General features: G+C 46.1%; 1 long non-coding RNA gene across 1 annotated transcript in view; it reads right to left on the bottom strand.

Annotated features, from left to right (window-relative positions):
- Nucleotides 1-7493: 7493 nt before the first annotated feature.
- LOC144753537 (uncharacterized) overlaps nt 7494-21006 on the bottom strand; it is a 170204-nt gene continuing 156691 nt past the window's right edge. Inside the window, exon 3 of the long non-coding RNA XR_013594403.1 lies at nt 7494-7629. This is a non-coding gene — a long non-coding RNA (uncharacterized LOC144753537). The remainder of the gene's footprint in view (nt 7630-21006) is intronic.

Below are 21006 nucleotides of genomic sequence, written 5' to 3'. Positions count from 1 at the left end.
TTCTGATGGTCATTGGGATGGTCTTAGCCATTCTTTTCCTGTTCTGTCTATGCATACAGTGTGCTCCTGCAATATGTGGCCTCTGTGCTACATCATGTGTAAGGAAGCCTGTGTCAAGACACGAACTCAGCACTAGAATGATGTTGCAGCAACACCTCAATGACTTTAGGAATATAGATCTGGACTCAGATTAACATAAGGATAGATTAATTGCCTATGTAAGGGCAAAAGGAGGGTCTGTGGTTCTGAAAAATATGGATCCGTAACAGTACCGGACTCGAGAATAAAAACTTCGTCGAAATAGGACGAATTTGGTATCAAAAGACCGGAAATGACGAGTACATCAAGCACATGTATTTTCAGTATATTCGAGTGACAATTTCACCTCGAAATCGTCATTTACCTTCTGAACCCTTAATTGCATGTTGCCCTTTTCATAGGCCTTAATCCAGTCGAATTTGATTCCACAAGGACACGTACTCCTTAATCGACTTCTTCCTGACCCCAGTACAAGTTAGAACCATTGCCCCAGGCCGAGCTCGTTAGGTCAGTTCCCTCCCAGTGGCCGAGCCAGATAGTATCTAGGCCCAACCGGCCATAAAGCCATTTCAGCACGCACACCTGCCATATCTCGCTCACATCTTTCTCCACTCCTTTTCCTCACTTATTTTATGGTGGGGAGGTGACCATTTTTATTAGGGGTCCAGCGATATCTGATGAAATGTTGGGCCTTGCCGGATGATTTGTTATGGGCATCACAACGTGAAATATGTACATGTCATCATGACTCTGCTTTCTTTTGTAATCAGTAACCATAAATGAAATACCGCTCACCCAAGGAATGTTTCGCCAAAGGGCAAATGTTATGTATAAGAAGAGAAGCCTAACTTTGTGAAAGTGTGCAGTCTCCTGAATATACTGGCATTGTACTTCTAGGACCCTGTCACCTTGGTTGCAGCCAATAAACTAATCTTTGACTTCACCTAGAAGACTCTGAAGTTTCTGTGGGTCTGACTCAGGAGAACCCGAGGTCTTTGGTGTGTTGATCCCCTGGCACCGCTGGGTTACCGGTTCGGTACCGGTTCCTAAAAACCCAGTACCTCAGAACACTGGTCATCACCATGCAGACTGGGCTGACCCATGAGCAAAGCCTAACTTAAAGGTTTACTTTCACGATTAAGAAACCCGCAAAGCATACATGTGCCAAAATAAAGTATTTTGTTCCCCATTAAATTAATTTCTTTTATTTCATCCTAAATTCTCCTTGTGAGCATTGAGAAATACCTTCCCAACACAATGTCAAGATAAATATATTCAAGTCCAATTAAAGGTGCAAAATCCCCTGGTTTACTTGAGCTCCAATAAAGATATCTTCTTACCTGCTGGTCGGTCAGAGGAGGCAGGTGCTGACGGCTATAGCTTGCATCACTGTTACAGAGTCTCACCGGATCAGGATTACATGGATTTCAGGTGCGTATTCACGTCGTCAACGTCTTTGAATATTGATCATCCTGCACTTGAATGAAGGATTATGGGAAGATTTTCTTGGCTTTATGGAGAGGATTTGTTTTTTGCTTGGCACTGCATAAATTCACACTCTACCTGAGGCTGGTAACAGTTGAACTTTTTCAGAATTTAATAAACAGAGAGCCATCTGGCGCACTATTTTGTGGTATATTGGACGTCCTGGTGACATTCGAATTAATGAATAAATGATCAGATCTTTGTTCCTTTGTTAAAATCAAATCTTTGCTTACGGTTAGACGCATGTCCTAAAACTTTGTGCATCAGTAGCAAAGAGCTGACTCCACTGGTTGACAATAATAGATGTTTTTCATCGTGCTGTGGAAATAAGGTAATTACCAAGTAACTAAGAACCAGATGTGCGACCCTTAGGAGTTTGCAATCACAAAGTTGGTTTTTATGTATAAATCACTCCTAAACTGGGATTGGGGCCCATACTGATTTGCTATGTACAAGTTGCGTTTTGTAGGTTTCCCTTCCAAATACTGAATTGGTATGAGATGTATCAATATTCTGTGACTGAAGTCTGTTTGCAAACCATTGAAAAGTTGCTAACTCTCGAGTTGGGGTGGTAAGCCATTCCCAAAATGGATGAGGTCCCCTGGAGACTCCTTCCCTTCATGAATGTAAAAATTATATATTCTTGGGGTATAGGCAGTTGTCCAGGATCTTCTTATTTATTGCCCTCTTTGCTGTATTGCATTATTTCATTAAATGTTGTCATTGTATTCTGTCCATGTCCCTAACAGCAGTGTGCCAGCAGTACTTACATTGTAAGCTGCTACACTGTCACCATAGTGCTCGACTAAATAAGAAACAATGGGTCTCATTTAGAGTTTATCGTTGCAGGAATCCTCCTGTAAATTGGCAGGGCTGAGCTACCGCCACTTTCATGATTCCCCTGCCCCTTTAGTGGTAGCAAAGGAGCATGTTTTACATTGGAAGAGCCTCACCTAACTCCTCTGGTGAAACCCTTGCTTCATGCCTGCCAGGTCATAGAGTTAGGCAGTCCTAGACAGGGAAATCAAACACTGGCCTTGATGTGTAGGGAGAAAATCTCTTGCACATTAGGGACATTATTTATTCATTTTTCAAAAACACACTCCTATGTTGTGAATTTGTTTTTGCAGTACAGAAATAGTCTTCTTCTGGTCCCGGAAGCTTGTTTCCGGTCCAGGGAAGGCATGGCTTGGCAGTTCGGGCTGGACTGTTCCCATGAGGCACAGGGTCAGACTGATTTGCATATGGCCATGTCTGAACTGGGGTGGCAGAGTGGGCTAAAGAACGGTGATGGATTAAACCCAGATCTGTTGACTGGGAGTGAGTGTTTGATTGGTTCAGATGCTCCGTCCATCACCACCCCATTTTGTACCACTTTGTTCGCCATAAGGTGGCAGGGTATGCTCAGACGTGAGTCCCTTGCTCACTTTGCCACTGGTTTCAAGCAAGCCGGGCTGAAGACGGCTGAAATGCCAGAAATCGCCCCCCGGAAGCTTGTTTCCGGTCCAGGGCAGGCATGGCTTGGCAGTTCGGGCTGGACTGTTCCCATGAGGCACAGGGTCAGACTGATTTGCATATAGCCATGTCTGAACTGGGGTGGCAGAGTGGGCTGAAGAACGGTGATGGATTAAAACCAGATCTGTTGACTGGGTGTGAGTGTTTGATTGGTTCAGATGCTCCGTCCATCACCACCCCCTTTTGTACCACATTATACGATAAAGCATGCACTTGTGCAAAAATACATGAAAATTGCACAAGCTGGGTCTACAGTTGTAAATGCAAAACTCTTCAATATGTGGGGGAAAATTGTCACAAAGCCCAAATTACTAAAGCACTGCCAGTCGTTTATTTAAAACAATATATCGAACATTCTGTATGATTTCTATCATATTTTCATAATACACTAATATGCCGAGACCAATTGGCATGGCCAATGCTTGTTCTAATTTGGTTTGGGATCTTTTTTGTGTTGTGTTTTGACTTTATTGTTGCTTTGGTACTGAATAATTACCTTCACGTTGTCTCTTAAGTTGAGTGACTGTTAAGCCTGCTTACTCTGTGCTTTAGCTACCAGGGGTTTGGGTGCATGTATGATGATGACCTATTGAAGGCCTAAACCCATCGTTGACCAAGGAGACATTTTCACCTAAACTCCAGGACTCTAGGCATTGTCAGTGTGTGTCATCTATATTCAGGGGCTTTCTCAACACCACATACCACTCAGTGAAACTGTATTAATATAGCACAACTTGTCACCTGTGATGGTATCCAGGCGTCCATTTCCCTGCTGCGAGGGGGGAGCAGTTGAACAGCCCAGTTCTTGTGTCCTTTCCCGAACATATAATATCACTTCCTTTAATGCCACAAGATTCAAAGGCCGTGCCTTACAGCTCAGATCATACCAAACACCTGACAAGTTTGTAAGTTGGCTCTTTTATTGGTAGGTGTATATATACTGTGCCTTTTTTTGGGAAGAACAAATAAGTATATTCTCACGATTTTTTTCCATGAGTGCATTTCTTAGATGTTAAATTTCTTTCTAATGTCACTAGAGGGCGCTTTGCCCCTAACGCTGGCGCTAAACCATGGCGTGATTTATTACGCGATGGAAGCCGAAGAATAAAATCCGTGCGCTCTATATTAATAAAATCCCGGTTGTTGGAAGCGCTCTGCCACCAATGTAATTCCGGCTGCAACTCATCATAGCACAGAAGAGAGCGGTTTCTCAAAGACACACATCTGTCTGGGGAAAGCTCAGGGTGTCGCATGGCACTGTCCGCCTCTGCAAAAACCATAGATGACACGACAGGGCAAATATTCACTGCTTGATTACGAAGCTGAGGATTCGATGACTGAGGCACATCCGGGGTATTTGAAAAATTCTAAGAGAGTCAGGAAAGAAATAGTTAATTGAACCTTTTTACAGAGAAGATAGTAGCGGCGGTATTGGCGTAGGCTCAAACAACGCCATTGTTAGAAAGGCACTATGGGGCATATTATCAAGCCTGGGCGATAAAATTATCGCCACTTTATCGGCAGGAAACTGCCGCTAAAGTGCCGATAATGGGGTTGATAATATGCTCTATGGCATTCCAGTCGAAGCTCATGTTAGATGTCCTTCACATCTAACATGAGCTTCGATTGGAATTCCATAGAGCATATTATCAAGCCAATTATCGCCACTTTAGCGGCAGTTTCCTGCCGATAAAGTGCCGATAATTTTATTGCCCAGGCTTGATAATATGGCCCTATAAACCGACAGCAGAAGTCGTGATGTTTCAGCGACGGATTGCTCCAAACAGAGAGATCTTCTTTCATGAGTTGCGTTCTTCTAATTTAGGGGCCGATTACGATTGCGGAAGGCCCATCACCAACAGGCATGCGGTGGCGGTCCTTACGCAATCGTACCGCGATTTCCCCCCAGCCACATTAGGATGGCGGAGGGAATCGCTTTCGGACCTTGGCGGACGCCAAGACCGTCCGCCACGGGTCCGCCAAAAGCAATCTTTCAGATTGCCTGGCGGGCGGTCCCCATAGCCAGAAATGGTGGCGGTATCTAGCAAGCACCGTCCACCAAATCATGATGCTGGCTACAGCTGGCATTTTTATGGCAGCGATGCTGCCATGGAAAGGCTGATGGGGATTAGAGATGGGGGCCCGTTGCAGGCCCCCCCTTTTGTTGGGGGGAGTTGAGGGTGCACTTGGGGGTACCCTTGGTACCCCCTACATTACACAGCACTACGTGGCAGGCACCGTGTGGTGCCTGCCACGTAGTGCTGTGAAAAGCACAATATGGCATATTGACATTGCGGCGGGTGCTGCTCTCAGCGGCACCCGCCACAATGATAATAATCAAGATCCGACCCCAATGGTGGCGGTTGCATCATGATCCGGTGTGCGGGACCGCCCCATGCATGGCAGACGGTCCCGGTTTACACCAGGATGGCGGACAGACTGGAGTCCGTCCGCCATCCTAATTAGCCCCTGAGTCCCAGAATGCCTTTAGCACGGAGCTTCCTCAATGGGAACAATTCAGGCTGGCGCACGCGCTATGTTTATTTTAAGTTTTCGATGTAGCACAGAAAGGCAAGTTCCAGTGCCCTAGAACGTGTTTTGCCCAGAACATTTTTTTTTTTACGGAAGGGCTTCTCTAATACACGAGGACCTGTTTATAAAACACAGGGGTCCTCAGGGCACGAGTCGGGATACCACGCGGGTGGACGGCGTCCCCCAGTTATTTTACCGGGTGGATGCCGTCCCCCCTGCCCAAAAGCTGGACTTTCAATTATGGCATTACTTGCCCGCACGACCGCCCCGTCGATTTTCCTTTACCCAGTGACTTGAGAGATCCGTGCGATTGGAATTTTACCTGCATTATTACTATTATAATATTATGCATAACGCAAAGCAAGAAGAGTTGTAAAACCAGGACTGGTTGACATCGCCCACATGACAGTGGAAAACTTGAGAGCTCGATGACTGGAGCAAATGGAGACACACATTCACTCTTTGTCCTCTCTGCGGCGAGGTCGGAGCTCATTCAGAACGCTGCTCACGCGCTGGCTTCTCTGATAGAATCGCATCTAAGGGGTGAGCAAAAGGAGGCAATGAGTCTGATGGTGCAAGCCACCTTCCGTGACATCACTTCCTGTCGTGACGTAACTTCCAGTGACACCACCTAACTTGGAGCCTCCCCCCACTTCTTTTTTTAGGACTTGTGCCCTGGGGGTCCTCGACCCAGACCACAAGACCTGGACCCGGCCTAATATGTCACCAGCACAAGCAATCTCTGCCACTGTAAAGGCGCTGCCACACTAGTGAACTGATAACAACCCAAATCAAAGCCATCGTTATGAATTAGTACAGTAGAACCAGGTCATGAGGAGTGAATATTGCTAGTCCCAAGCATAGCTCTCAGCCTCAATCAGGCTGGTCTGTCATGATACATAGCAGACTAATTAACACCCTTTCACTTTCATTTCTTAAATGTAAATTGTGCACCTCGCGCACATGCCCTACTTAGCTTGGGATACTAGTTTCCTGACCTTGGAAGGCCAATAGAAAGACAAACAATTCTTAAAATGTATCCCAGTTAATGCGACGTGCCTGTATATCCACCATCAACTGGGCCGTTCTGTCTGAAGCTACTGAGCTCTTTAGAGCTGTGGAAGCGCACCCACCTGCTCCAAACCCATCACTGTTTTACTAATCCTGGATGTGTTGAGGAAATCTAGAGCTCTCAGCAGCTCTGCAAAGACCTAGGGCCCCATTAGGATGGCGGGCGGGCAAAGGTAATAGGGACCGCCTGCCTTAAGGGCGGGGGTCCCGTCGCCAGCATCCCGCATTCCTACCATTGTGGCAGGCGGTGCACTCAGCACTGCACGCCACAATGGCAGGAAAGCATGCTATGCACTTCCATGCACAGCATGGCAGGCACCGCATGGTGCCTGCCATGCTGCGCATGGAACTGCTGGGGGGTACCATAGGTACCCCCCATGTGCACCCCCCACCCCCAGGAGTCTCTGGGGGCCCGCAACGGGCCCCCGCAGGGATTCTCCGCATGCCTCTCCGTGGCGGCATTGCCGTCACGGAAAGGCATCCACAATTACCCATCCTAATATGGCTGGCGGTGTCTGATAGACACCGCCATCATATTATTCCTTTTCCGCCCCGGCCGCAAGGCGACCGGGGCGGAAAAGCGGCGGACGGTCTTTCCGTCCGCCGCGGTCCCCCGCCATACTAATATGGCGGGGGGGAAACGAGTTTGGATGTCGGGCGGATTGCCCCCGCCAGGCTGCCGGGGGCAATCCGCCTGACATCGTAATGGGCCCCCTAGACTGCCAATCATGCCATATCCTATCAGGCAGGCTTGCGCTCCTTGACCTCCCGAGACCTGGGTAAGAAACCAAAGAAACATGATAAAACATTGGAAATACATGAATTTTCTCACAAGTAATCACAATTCCCTTGGTGCTTTTTGGATCGTAGGTGCTCGGCTGGCGATGATGTGCCTGGGGAGGATTTGGCATCAAAACTCCAAAGACTCATGGGGAAAAGTGCAACCTCTCACACAGCTTCTCGGTGGTGACTTCAGAATTCCTAAATCTTGGAAAGAAACAAATAATTGACTATATTATTCCTCACGACAGGCAGGCACTGTGCCTTGAACATGATGAAGCTCTTAAGACTTATATTTTTGCTATTTGGCAGGTTGTATGTCAATAACTTCTACTAAAGACATGTTATTACACCAGTAAATGCATTGTTGGCCAACAAGGAGGACAATTCACACCTCGAGAACAACTGCAAATGGAAATAATTCCATAAAAGTACATTCCTATCCAAACATTGACAACTCCCTCATACACTGACCCAAAACCAGCACTAACTTCTGTATCTGTAAACAAACCTGCTTTTTAATCAGGAGCCTCAAGTGACTTCAGTGGTTCAGTTTACTGGCATTCAGTGCTCATTGAAAACAGGAGCGGCCTGTGCATGTAAGAGCAGTGAGGCGGGGACTCGACAGAGGACATGAGGGAAAATTAATTATTTATTTCATTTTCCCTTGCCATCGTACTTCTAGTCCCCCCCACCCCGCCCTCTTACCTGCGTGGGCCACTCCTGTTTTTATTGAGCTCTAAATGACCAATAAACTGAACAGGAGCATCCATGATTACCACTCTGGACTCCTGGAAGGGAGCCTTCCGAAGCCCTAATGACTTAGGAGTATCCCTTCTGGAGTGCTGACGCCTCCACCTATGTACTACTTCAACTGGAGTAGGGAAGGGAAAAAAAATGTTCTTATGCAACCGTCATCCACTCTAATTGTGGCATGCTTCGTCATCGGGTTCACCTTGACTCTTACAGGTCAGGGTGGGCTCAGCCATGTTCCAGGGAGCTCTTATGAAGATTGTTAGTTAGGGGGCGCAAATTTAAAGGTAACATTTCCCCATCCACTCCCTATGTACCCCATTAGTAGTGGGTTGGATGGGAAGGTTAAAAACAAAGACTATGAAGGGTTATTAGGATGTGATGGTCCTTTGACCCTAATACACCAACATGTTTCAACCCTTTACTAACAGCCAAAAAAGGTCCTGGGCTTTCATCAGGGTGGGTTTATAAATATGTCACTCCCTCAATAACATGTCTATGTATAGGTTGAAGGAACAAGACCTCAAACTCCTACCACCCGGCAAATGCCATAAGCCCCAAATAGAGGTAAGCCGCTCCTCAGCGGCAATCAGAACAGAAGGCTCCCAGATGTGGCTTCTGGGTATAGCAAGGGCAGGATCAAATATGGCTACCAGCCATCACTAAAAGGGATAAGGCCAGTGACCCATAGGCCATCTGTCTGGGAAAAACAGAAAAATCTTAGTGCAGGTGTACAATACACAGTGAGGAGTAATCCAGGTGATTATATCTACAGTAAAGTGACTGCACCATCCATACTGTAGTGTTATAAACATGTTCCTTCAGCAACCCCACAGTATACAGCCTCTTCTAGCAATTTTTGAAAACTGCCCATTGTACTACAGAATTCTCCTTCCAGGAAGTCTCTGACAAGATGTGCCACCTCCTTCCAAAGCCGTCATTACCTCCAGAAGGGGCCTGAATGCACTGCATATTGCAGAAACTAGAGTATAGATAGGTCTTTTCATAACATATATTTACACACCGAGGACACACTAGGCAATAAAGTGATCTGCCCAAAGGCTCATAACTGTTGACAAAGCATCAAAGGCGAGTTAAGAAGAACCAATATGTTAAGTTGATGCTGCAGATATCTGGTTTCATATAGAAGTCATTAGCCAAAATTAACTTCCTAAAGCAGAAACCCACAATGGTTATTTTTCTGAGATTAGTATTGTTTGGTATTAGTTGATCTATTAAGATATTAGGAACTGAGGACTGCACAGATGTAGTATGAAAACATAACTGCATACTATCAGAGTACCAACAAATAAATTATAGCAAAGATATTAGGGCTTCACAAGAGTCCATACCAACATTGCAATCCTTCTAATACATTATTGTGCTTGCTCTACTCTCTGCAACAGTTTTTTTCCCCTTCAGTTTTGTTATAGTGAGAACTCGACCCAAAAGTATTGGAGAACCAGCTACATTACACAAGATCACATTCATTTTTTAGACATGTGGAGGCTAATTGATTTGTGCAGAATCATAGGATGTTGAGCCAACGGCAATACTCAAATCTGGGCTTAGATTTACTAACATTTGAGTCGGCGCAACGCAGCATGACAACTTGTTGCGCTGCGTCAAATAGAGAAAGCAGGATTGCACCATAATACTAAAATTTAGTCAAATAGGGCCATGGGTGGATGGGTGGGAATGCCCACACTCCACCCATGGACCGCCTTTCCAACACAGAGAAACACATGGCAGTGATTTGCACTGTCTTGCATTACTCTGCATTTACTAAGCCATGCAGAGCCATGCAAGTTGGATCTGCGTGGCTTAGTAAATCTGAATTAAGCCCTTACTTTGCCTTGCATCCCCTAGTGTGCCTCAAGGACCTTGCAAGGGCTTGATAAATCTGGCCCCTGGATTTGGCAGCTCTGGACATAACACAGCTCTAGGCGTAACACCACATAGTCTGTCCTAAGAAACAAACTAAAAAAGAAGAAGAGAAATAAAGAAATAAGACATAGCACTGCCTAGAATACAAAACAGAACATAACCAACATTTCTGATCTCTTGACTGGGGGTGAGTGGTTGAAATGTTTCAGCACACGGTCCATCATCTTATTGCGTTTGCTATGTTCGCTCTAAGTGGCCATGGGTATGCCAGACATTGGTCCCTTGCTCGCTGTGCCACTGGATTCAAGCTAGCCTGGCTGATGAGGGGTGATACCCCGAAACTGGTCACATGATGCTTTTTTCCGGTCCAGGGAGGACCTGGCCTGGCAGTTCCAGCTGGACTGTTCCCATGAGGAGCAGGGTCAAGACTGATTTGCATATGACTGGATCCAAACTGAGGAGGCATACTGAGCAAAAGAACAATGGATTAAACCCAGATCTCTTGATTGGGGTGAGTGGTTGAAAAGTTTCAGCACTCCGTCCATCATGTTGTGTTTGCTATGTCCACTCGTAGTGAGTCACAATTTGTGACCTACCTCATTAATATCCATGAGGTAGGTTAGATTCTAACCACTACTATTCATAATTTTAAGAACCAACCTATTAGTGCATAGGTCTGTTCCTAAATTATTTTGCTGATTGCAAAATACTGGTCATAAACTGGGACCAGCATTTTGCAACCAGTAAATAGTACATGTACCCCATGTTTTCGCAAATTGAAACAAAGAAAAAGAAAATAAGGGTGATCATGATGAACTCTATAAATATCCCAAATTGTTCTTGACTTGAAATTGACAGGTTTATTGTTAAGTGTACTCACATTGTAGAGTTGAAAGTATCTAGCCCATTATTAACCTTACTGTCCTCGCTTCACTCTCCCATTGTAACTGGCACAGTATGTTTGTTGCTCAGAAGACTTGGCGCTAGTGCTGTGGCAAGTGATCTTGCTCTTTATGCTGCTTACCATTAGTGCCAAACTGGGAATCACCTAAAGTGGTACTCCTTTTAACACGAGCATCTAGGATCCCAATACCCAGACTATTATATGAGTCATGGTTGGTGCCAGATGAATAACAGTTCTGGAGTTCAGGTAATTTTATCTGCATTACAGTAGGGAGACTGCTAGCCAGCTCTCACTCTGTAACTCTATACAGTGTCTAATGAGTAGTCCCCAGGTTCACGAGAGATCATGAGAGTGTTTTGTACATGAGGCGTGAGACTCCATATTGGTTCTCTGCCACATCTAAGTAGTCTAAGCTGTGGTGTGGTGCCCCACTGGGTTTACTGGTAGACAGTGCAGCTGTTTCCCTTTCTCTTTGCCTGTACCCTTCTGCTGCTCCCCCTTCCCTATACGTAGAGAAACCATTGCAAAGACGAGTGTGCATTTCTGAGTTTGCTTTCATATCCACTGAATGGGCAGAAAGCACCCTTGGTGCTTACCTGACCGGGGTGAGTCAGTTCCAACAGGTCATTCGGTGACCTTAGATAACAACACATCTGAAGTCTATGAATGAATGAATGAAAATAATTTATAACGTGCAAAACAATAACCCGAAGGTATCAAGGCGCCTAACAATAAGATCAGAAAATAAAACCATTCATCCACTACACATAAGCTTGCAGAAAGAGTCGAGTTTTAAGTGCACCACGAAATGCCTGTAAAGTGGGTAGGGACCTAAGGTCGAGAGGGAGTTCATTCCACCATTTGGGGGCAAGGGTGGAAAAAGCCCTGCCACCCCATTTAGCTTTTCTTATACGAGGGGCTGACAGAAGCAGTTTCCCGGAGGAACGCAAGTTCCTTCCAGGGATGTAGTTGGAAACGATGGAGCTTACTCCCAGGTCACTGTTATTTGTGATGGCTCTATATGTCATACACAGGACCTTGAACCGTACACGGTATTCTACCGGAAGCCAGTGCAATGTTTTCCTGGCTAACGTGGCCGATGTACGTCTGGGGGCATCCAGGACAAATCTTGCCGTGGCGTTTTGGACCACCTGTAAGCGCTGCAGCAGGCTCTTATTCAGCCCCGCATACAGCGCATTACAGTAGTCTAGCCGCGAGCCTATTAGAGCCACAGCTACCTGCTTTCTGGATTGGAGCGAAAGATATTTCCTGATCCTCCGCAGGGTGTGTATTAGGCCCCAACAGGTGGAGATGGTTCTACTCACCTGTCCATTCATGTCCAGAACTGGATCAATCATCACCCCCAAGTTCTTGGCAGAAGTGGTGGGGGAAGGACAAGCTCCAAGTGAGTTAGGCCACCAACTATCTGACCAGATGTTGTTGTTCCCTCCAAACACCATTACCTCGGTCTTCTCTCCATTCAGTTTAAGGGAGTTCTGAATCATCCAGTGACCAACCGCCTCCATACAAGATCTAAACTTGGAGGCGGTCTGCACATCTGAATGGGAGAGAGAGACGAGGATTTGGGTGTCATCAGCGTAGGAAACTACCTCCATCCCGAAAGATCTTATAAGTCTGGCCAGTGGGGTCACATAGATGTTAAACAGGGTCGGACTAAGAGCCGACCCTTGAGGGACCCCACATAGCACAGGTCGGGATGGAGATAGAAACTCACCCAGTTTGACTCTTTGCTCCCTCCCAGCAAGGAAGGAGGTCAGTAGATCCAAAGCAGCCCCCCCCACCCCCACGTCCCTCAGACGAGATGTAAGTACTGAGGGAGAGAGGGTGTCAAAGGCCGCAGTCAGATCCAAAAGGACCAGGAGGGTGGTCTGACCCCCGTCCACCGTCCTACGGATGTTATCGAGGACAATGGTGAGGGCCGACTCGGTACTATGTTCCCTCCTGAATCCATGCTGAGAGGAGTCCAAACAGCCCGAACATTCCACGAAGGCCGCAAGGTGCTTGTTCAGATGAACTTCAAGCATCTTAGCCGGAGCGGGGAGCAGCGAAATTGGGCGGAAGTTTTTTAAGACCTCCGGGTCAAGGGAGGCCTTTTTTAGCAGTGGTTTTACCACTGCCTTCTTCCACTCCAACGGGAAGACACCATTTCTTATAGCTAGATTCATTATCTCCAGCAGCGGTGGTAAAAGGGTCTCCCGACACTGCTTAATGATTTTTAGTGGGCAAGTATCCATAGGAGAACCGGATTTGATTTTATTAGTCAAGAATTCAAGATCCTCAAGAATAAGAGGTGGAAAAGAATCCAAGGAACCCAATAAGGAGGAGTCAGTGGTTGGCGTGTTTATCTCAGCCGTGACAGTAGACACACTGATGCAGGCTCTTTGTTTTTCAAGAGCTAGGTGGATGTCCTCTATCTTCGTGTGGAAAAAAGAGGCAATCCTGTCGCATAAGTCCTGCGAAGGTACGACAGGGTCAGGGGCCTGTAGATTAACGAGGGAATCAACAATTTTAAAAAGCTCCTTCGGTGAGGAAAGCGAGGCTGTCAGGGTCACAAAGTAATCCTGTTTAGCCTGCACAATCTCAGCCTTATATTTCTTAATAAGGAGTTTGTGGGCCTCCTTATTCTTGAGGTCCCAGCTGGAGTGCCACAGCCTCTCCTTCCTCCTTACCTCTTGTCTGAGAAGCCTGAGGGAGTCGGAGAACCACGGGGCAGATGGATTCTTCCTAGCTCGACGGCGGGTCAGTGTAGGGGCCAGTTCATTCAGAGCCTCAGTGATAACATACTCAAAATGACCAACTGCGGTCTGTACATTATCCATGCCAGTGGTAGAAAGGTTAACAGCCCAGGGCTCAAACGAGTGACTGTGAATATTCCTGAAGTTTCTCGCCGTTTCCACAACGTGATTTCCCTTTTTGCCTCCTTCCTCCCCATCATACTGCAGGTGGAATGGTACTGCAAGATGGTCAGACCAGGACAAGTGCAGTGGATCCTTCGTAATAAGGCGGACGTCATTTGAAAAAATTCCGTCCAACAAATGGCCCGCCCGATGAGTAGCCCCTTGGACTAACTGCACAAGTCCACAGGACGCCAGCCCTTCAGTAAGATTTAAAGTATCGGAAACATCATGTCGTTCTAGGTGATAGTTAAAATCGCCAAGGATGGTAAAATTCTCCCGACCAAAGTATGGTTCCAGAACCTGCAGGAGACTGGAAATAAAGCCAGTTCGCGGGCCTGGTGGTCGATATAATAGGATACCATTGAGGAAAGGGCGCTGTACTTCCTTGATGGTGAAATGAAGTGCTTGAAAACACTCTGGGAAGTCAGGGATGGGTACAATATGACATTGTAGATGATCTTTATAGAGGATCGCTATGCCCCCTCCCACTCGGCCCTGCCTATCAAGTCTAGCCAAGCAGTACCCCTCCGGGACTGCTTCAATTAAATCAGGGCCAGACGACTCTTTAGCCCATGTTTCGGTGACAAATACAAGGTCAGGCGTTCTATCCGAAACCATCTCCCTAAACAGTATCTTATTTTTAACAAGGGAGCGGGCGTTAATCAGAATGCCTTCTACTCCCTTGCTCCTAGGTCTACTAGAGTCCAAATGACCAGATGAAGAGTTTTGGGGGGGATTAGAGGACCTAGGGTTAAGATAGCAGCTACAATGTAGAGGGGAGAGAAAGTCAGCAGGTTCAAAAGTATGCATACATCCCAAAATACGAGGTTTTAGGCGCAGCATTTCCTGAAGTGAGTAACTATGGGGGGGAGGTCTGTAAGAGTCATGGTTCGGAGTCCAGCCGCCCAGCGCGTCCTCAGCGCGGACGGGCGCAGACGGGCTGGACTCTGGCGTGACTCCGGCGTCACTGCGGCGCCCACGATGCGCGTACACGCTGCGCGTCATATCCTTACAATTTATAGAGGGCTCTAGCGAGTCCACGTGCTCTGCTTCAGCCAGTAGCTGAAGAGCGACTAGCTCGCCCCACCCAAGATGGCCCCCAGGTCAACAGAGCGCTGGGACCGGGCTGCCCAAGTGGCAGTGAGAGTGGCGTAGTGCCACAGTGCAAGAAAGCGATCCGTGGCAAAAGAAGCACAAGTATGGGACAGTAAAATATTTTAACAATTCTAACTATGTTTTTTAAAATCAGGGGAAAAACGGACTAATCAGGATTTAAACAAAGCGACAAAACGGGCGTTTTAAAATTGGAAGTAGCCAGTGGCAGCCCGCTTCTAACGCGCAGCGCGATGTGCGTGGCTGAGGTTCAAAGAAGGAATGAGATTTCCACCTACCCGCATTAAGTACTGCTCCGAGTGCAGCCTCTAGCGAGTCCACGTGCTCTGCTTCAGCCAGTAGCTGAAGAGCGACTAGCTCGCCCCACCCAATATGGCCCCCAGGTCAACAGAGCGCTGGGACCGGGCTGCCCAAGTGGCAGTGAGAGTGGCGTAGTGCCACAGTGCAAGAAAGCGATCCGTGGCAAAAGAAGCACAGGTATGGGACAGTAAAATATTTTAACAATTCTAACTATGTTTTTAAAATCAGGGGAAAAACGGACTAATCAGGATTTAAACAAAGCGACAAAACGGGCGTTTTAAAATTGGAAGTAGCCAGTGGCAGCCCGCTTCTAACGCGCAGCGCGATGTGCGTGGCTGAGGTTCAAAGAAGGGTGAATGCCATTGCTGCACATCATACACAAAGAGATGGGGAAGTTGTCCACCCTCTGTATTCTGTGTCCTGTTCTATCAGGGATGTAATAAACCCAGCAAAACCCTCTGGTTGAATATATGTTGTCCAATTGCACAAAAGCAGAGTTGCCTGTTATCCTGGCTGCTATGGAATTGTTGCACATATGAGTTAAATTCACTTTCACCTGATTGATTCCCTCCAGGTGTGCAGATGTGAAGTCAACAAAAGTACATCTATAGTAACTTACATCTTTCATCTACATAACTTAACAATATAGCAGTAGTCGATAAGTAGTCAATTATTTTTGTAGGGCAATATTTCTGGTGTCGATATTCTGACATACAACTGTCTGCTGACAGAACCTAAACTGGTATGTTGGTCAAATATTCGTTGACAGACTCAAATAACTCACTGTGGTTTTCAAGCCATGCTTGAGAGGTGGAAATGTACCAGCCTAATAAGGTGATTAGAAATAGACGCATTCTTGACCCAAGGTCCAGCCTCTTTCAATTTTATTGCAAGCATCAACACAAAATACTTACAGATTGCCAAGAATTTTTGTCTCAGGATTGGCAATCATCCATCAATATAATTTCCATGTGCTCCCAAATTGAAATTAACTCTTGATATACCTTATCTTCAGAGGAACTTTATTTATTATACTGCTTCATAGTTTTGGACGTCATACTGCGCTAGCCAATGGCATATGGCCTTCGCTTCCCTTCGCCTCTCTTTTACAGCATTCCGATAGTGTAGTGTCGGCACCATCTTGGCTTGAGAATACTTTTCTCCAGCTTCTCTGGTGTAGCCCCCACATCATCAATTTGGAGAGACCATATTCTCGCGAATTGAGTTCCCGAACTGGCGCAGATCCTGGGAACTCTGGTGTGGCTTCTGAACTCTTTTTCTCGTTCACACTTTTGATCTGATAGAGGCCTATTATACTGTCCTAAACCACTAGAGTTGCTGCAACAGCAGTTACAGGAAAGCCGAAAGGGGAAGGCAGGTACCTTGAGGGTGGTAGGCATCTTTCATCCATCATTAGAGTTATTCCCACCAACCGGTGTTTTGGCACGCCGACCCTCGGCTTCCAAGCCCTGGTTACTGGGTGACTTTCCTTGAACCTGCACCTCAACCTGCATCCTCATCACCTATCGCCATCATGGACTCTGCCACTTAAAGCAGCAGGTCAGAAGGACCCAACACCGCAGCAACAGTAATCAGTTACAAGGGTCCTGATACAAAAACATTTAAAAGCAGGGATGTGGCATGCCAGAGCATTCTCAGCAAGCATTGACAAAGCCAATAGGTTTCACCTTTGATAAAATCTACTGGCTGTGTTCATGCTTTTTTACATGTTGCACACAGGGCACAAGTCCTAAAAAAAAAGTGGAGGGACTAGCCAGTTTAGGCAGTATGCAAGGGAAATCATGATGTGTGCCATCACAGCGCATGATGTCACGACGCGTGACATTGCATGTGACATCACAGGAAGTGACCTCACTGGAAGTGACATCACAAGAAGTGACATCAGATATTAAGACCTCACACAAATAATTATCAGATAAATAATGAGTACATTTAAGCACAATATGACATTTAACAAATGAGATTTGACTTTGTGATTGTGCCAAAAAAGTGGCGCAACCCTGGCGCTAAATCTGGGCCTCAACTAATACATTTATATTTTTTAAGCCCTGTCACAAAGAAATTAGCAACGAGGAGAAGCATGGCAGTAGATCTGTTATGCTTACTTAATTGGTTGCAAAGTCTACATTTTAAAATATGTGATTGAGTTAAGAAATCTGCTGTAAAGGTGCCCAATACATCTCAGGCAATAGTAATAATGGTGAGATAACTCAGGAGTTTAAGGCATTTGTTGGAGAGATCTGTGATTTGTGAAGTCCCAGATTTGAATCAAAGTACTATAAGGGTAATGGGTCTCCTGCAAAGCACATCACGTATCATGCAGATGACAGATTTTTATTATATGTAGATAGTAAAGTGGGTTACTGCTTTTAACACAGAGATCATTTTATTTCCTGCAGTTCATACATTGTAATCCTTGTAATCTAGCACAGTGAGCTATGAAGGACATGTGACTCCTACACCTTGTAGCCCTGTCTCATGTAACTCATATGGTACATTGATTTACACATGTACATGATTTGTTGTCAATGTGTAATGTGTATGTTAAGTAAAGAGCTCTGACACCCTGCATTAGATTGTGTAGCGATATCAAAGAAATAAAATAGTGCTACTAAAATTGTTATGTGCGTAAATACTGGAATAGACCAACACTTCTGACATTCTTACAGTGCATGCATCTCTTATATACAAGGACTGAACAAAGGCAAAAGCTGCCTCTCTTAAGTCCCTGTGAAGAGATAACAAGCTGTAGGCCTTTGTTTCCCCTCCATGGCATTTACATTTAAGTGTAAGGTTCCAGGCTGCCTCCAGTCAGCATATTCAAACAAAAGGAGGCCTTATGGCCCCGTACTTCGGCCCAGCTGGAGGTAAGAAAAAGCTGCTTGCTGCCTGCACGTTGATGCTGAGAATCGAAAGCAGACAACTTACAGACGCTGTTGAACGTGTCCTGGTGTCTTACACCGGAACAAGTTCATCATATTTCTGTGGGGCCCAACTACTTGGCAGGGGGGACGGTGTCCACCCTCTGAAAATTGTCGATGACGCCATGCACCTGCGTGTACCCGACTTGTGCCCTGGTTGCACCGCAGCTGAGCTGCTGTGCAACATGACTTTAAGTTTAAGAAAGCGCTTTGGCGCAGCCAGCATTTACCACATCATAGCGCTTTTTGTATTTTTGCTTTTTTTATTTAATAGGAACTACAGCAAAGCATCACTCATTTCCACTGGCAATGGTGTGAAGAGACAAAAGGCGTACCTGCAGGAGCCTGCAGTGGAAGGACGCTGGCAACTGGAAGCAGTACTGGGGCCGGGTTCCATGGCACGACCAAGACACGAAGACCAGGAGGAAGACAGAGGTGTAGAGGTGGCGCTGACCAATAAGAAGCAAGGAAACAAGAGAGAAGTGGGAGCAATGTGGGAGCCACGCACGAGCCAGCCAATGGTAATTAAAGTGACATGGAAGCCATGTGGAGGTTAGCCAAATCATAAGCGGAGGTAAGTAATGGACGGGGGCTAAGCCCCTTTTAAGAAGCTTTTTTCAATACAAGAGAGGGTAAGTATTGGGAGGGATCTTAGCCCCTTTTACGGTTTTGTTTTAATACTAGGTTTTGCAAGCACAAGTGCTGTGCAGGTGAAACCTAAAAATGAGATGTAGACCCTGAGCTCAAAGTCCATCCAAAAATATAATGTAGTCCAGAAGTAAGGAGAGGTGTCTGAAAGCGTATCTGAAGGGATCTCTCTACCAGCCCCTGTCTTTTGCCCCTGTGTGCTGAGCTGTAGGAAGAAAAGAGTAGGAATAGACCAGAGCTTTCAATGGGGCAACACTTTATACACCCCCACTTTGAACAATATTCTCTTCTGGCGAAGGGAAAAGACCCTGAAACAGGCACCAGAAGATTTCTGAACTTTGCCAGCAATGACGAAAAGACTGTATTTCCCATGATGCATTGCTGGGACAACTGGGGTCAAATTATAAACGTAATTCACGTGTGAAAAATGTTTTCCCACCCCACTACCTGCTCTCGTTCCCATCCTAGGCATCTGGTTTCTCGAATACATTGCTAAATCAGAGCAGGAACAGGAGTAGAAAGTATTAAAAGAAATGTAAACAAATGTAAAAGACTGCATGAGAATATTTTTCCATTCTAAAAGCTTACCGAGCAGAAGTATAAATCCATACGATGTACAAAGGACAGAACAGTAAAATACTATTTAATATAATGCGCATCTAACACCAGCAGCAATTGCTTTTGTTTGTAGTAACATACGCGCTAGAAATAATGAATTTAGACAGAAGTAGGTCTGGCCGTATTTGTAGTTTAAGTCGGGACTTGTAGGCGCATCCCAATAATGGAAAAGCAAAAGTGCAAGTCTCTACATGCTTAGCGCTGCCGGGTGAAAGGCCATGATGAAGGCCAAGCCTATGTCAAGGGGCCACATTACAGCTCTGTATTGACAGATGGCGAAGAGTCCTATTCCCCTATTATGTCTAGTTTTTTTTATGTAAATACATATTATGTCTAGTTTATTTTATTTTTTTGCATTTGGAAGTAAGTGTATTCACATTTCGAACCTTTCACCTAAAACCGCAATAAACCATGTTTTGTCATTTGCAGCATTTTAGGACAGACCAGTCACAGAGTAAAGAAAGATATATTAAATACATTGAAGGTGAGCACAGGACCGGGGACTGACAATCGGCTGGTTCCGGTAATACCGCTGCCTTAAAACGAGCTGAATGTAACCAGAAATTAAAAGTGCCCATTAGAAAGGAGAGTGCAAACCCACTCAACAAATGGCGTGGACTGATTGTGACCAGCCAGTGATGTGTAAAATAGTCCCTTTTGGTTAGGTGCAGGCATTCCAGAGAGAGACAAAGGGCCAGAAGGGAACTGCAAATCAACAGGGAGGGATGCTGTTTGACCAACACCCAGCATTACAAATATGGATCTTTTGTTTTAGGGAAGAATAGCTGATTTGCTTATTTTGCCGTCCCCTGTAGTTATAATTACAGGAGGGAGGATGTGCCCCAGTGGGTGGCTGGGCCCAGAGAGGCCTCCAATTAGCCTCCAGCGGTGATGCTGCAAGGAATATGGCACAAGGTGTAATTTGCAGTTTCAGCAAAGAACAATTTTGCTCCCAAAGAATTCATGGCTTCCTGATCGGGTGTGGTGGTTGCTGAAAGGTGTCCGAGCCCCCACCTCCTGGTGAACTCTATAGATTTGTGGGAAATCCCAAACACGCCCTGGCCTGGCCTGTTTTTCTGCAGGAGTGACAGGGCGCACCTGGGGATCTTGAGGAATGCGAGGGACCTTAGAGGTGGGAGGTGCTCGGCCCCCTCCCCTTCAGCCCTCCCACCATCAGCCCACTGGCCCTCCACCAGGAGGGGGGCGAGATGGAAACATTGACACCCCCTGTACGATGCTACAGCCAAGTCTACAACATACCCACATGCTATGGAAGGACAACAACACGGCTGCTAGCAACACGCATAAAAACCGTCATTTCCTCTGTCGGTTTTTGTGTGTGTCTCGTAAGAAGGTCCATTTTCTCATTCGGAAACTATGTAGTTGTTTGACAATTCTGTGTCTTTGCTGTTCTGCTACAAAATACTTGTGTGTACAATACGCCTTCCTGCACAGAGGATAATTACGCTGAGGGGAAGATATGGGAATCTGCTCTTGCTGT

This window comes from Lissotriton helveticus, chromosome 5_1, assembly GCF_964261635.1.
Source record: "Lissotriton helveticus chromosome 5_1, aLisHel1.1, whole genome shotgun sequence".
Classification (NCBI taxonomy): domain Eukaryota; kingdom Metazoa; phylum Chordata; class Amphibia; order Caudata; family Salamandridae; genus Lissotriton; species Lissotriton helveticus.
This window is presented reverse-complemented; position numbering and strand designations above follow the sequence as displayed.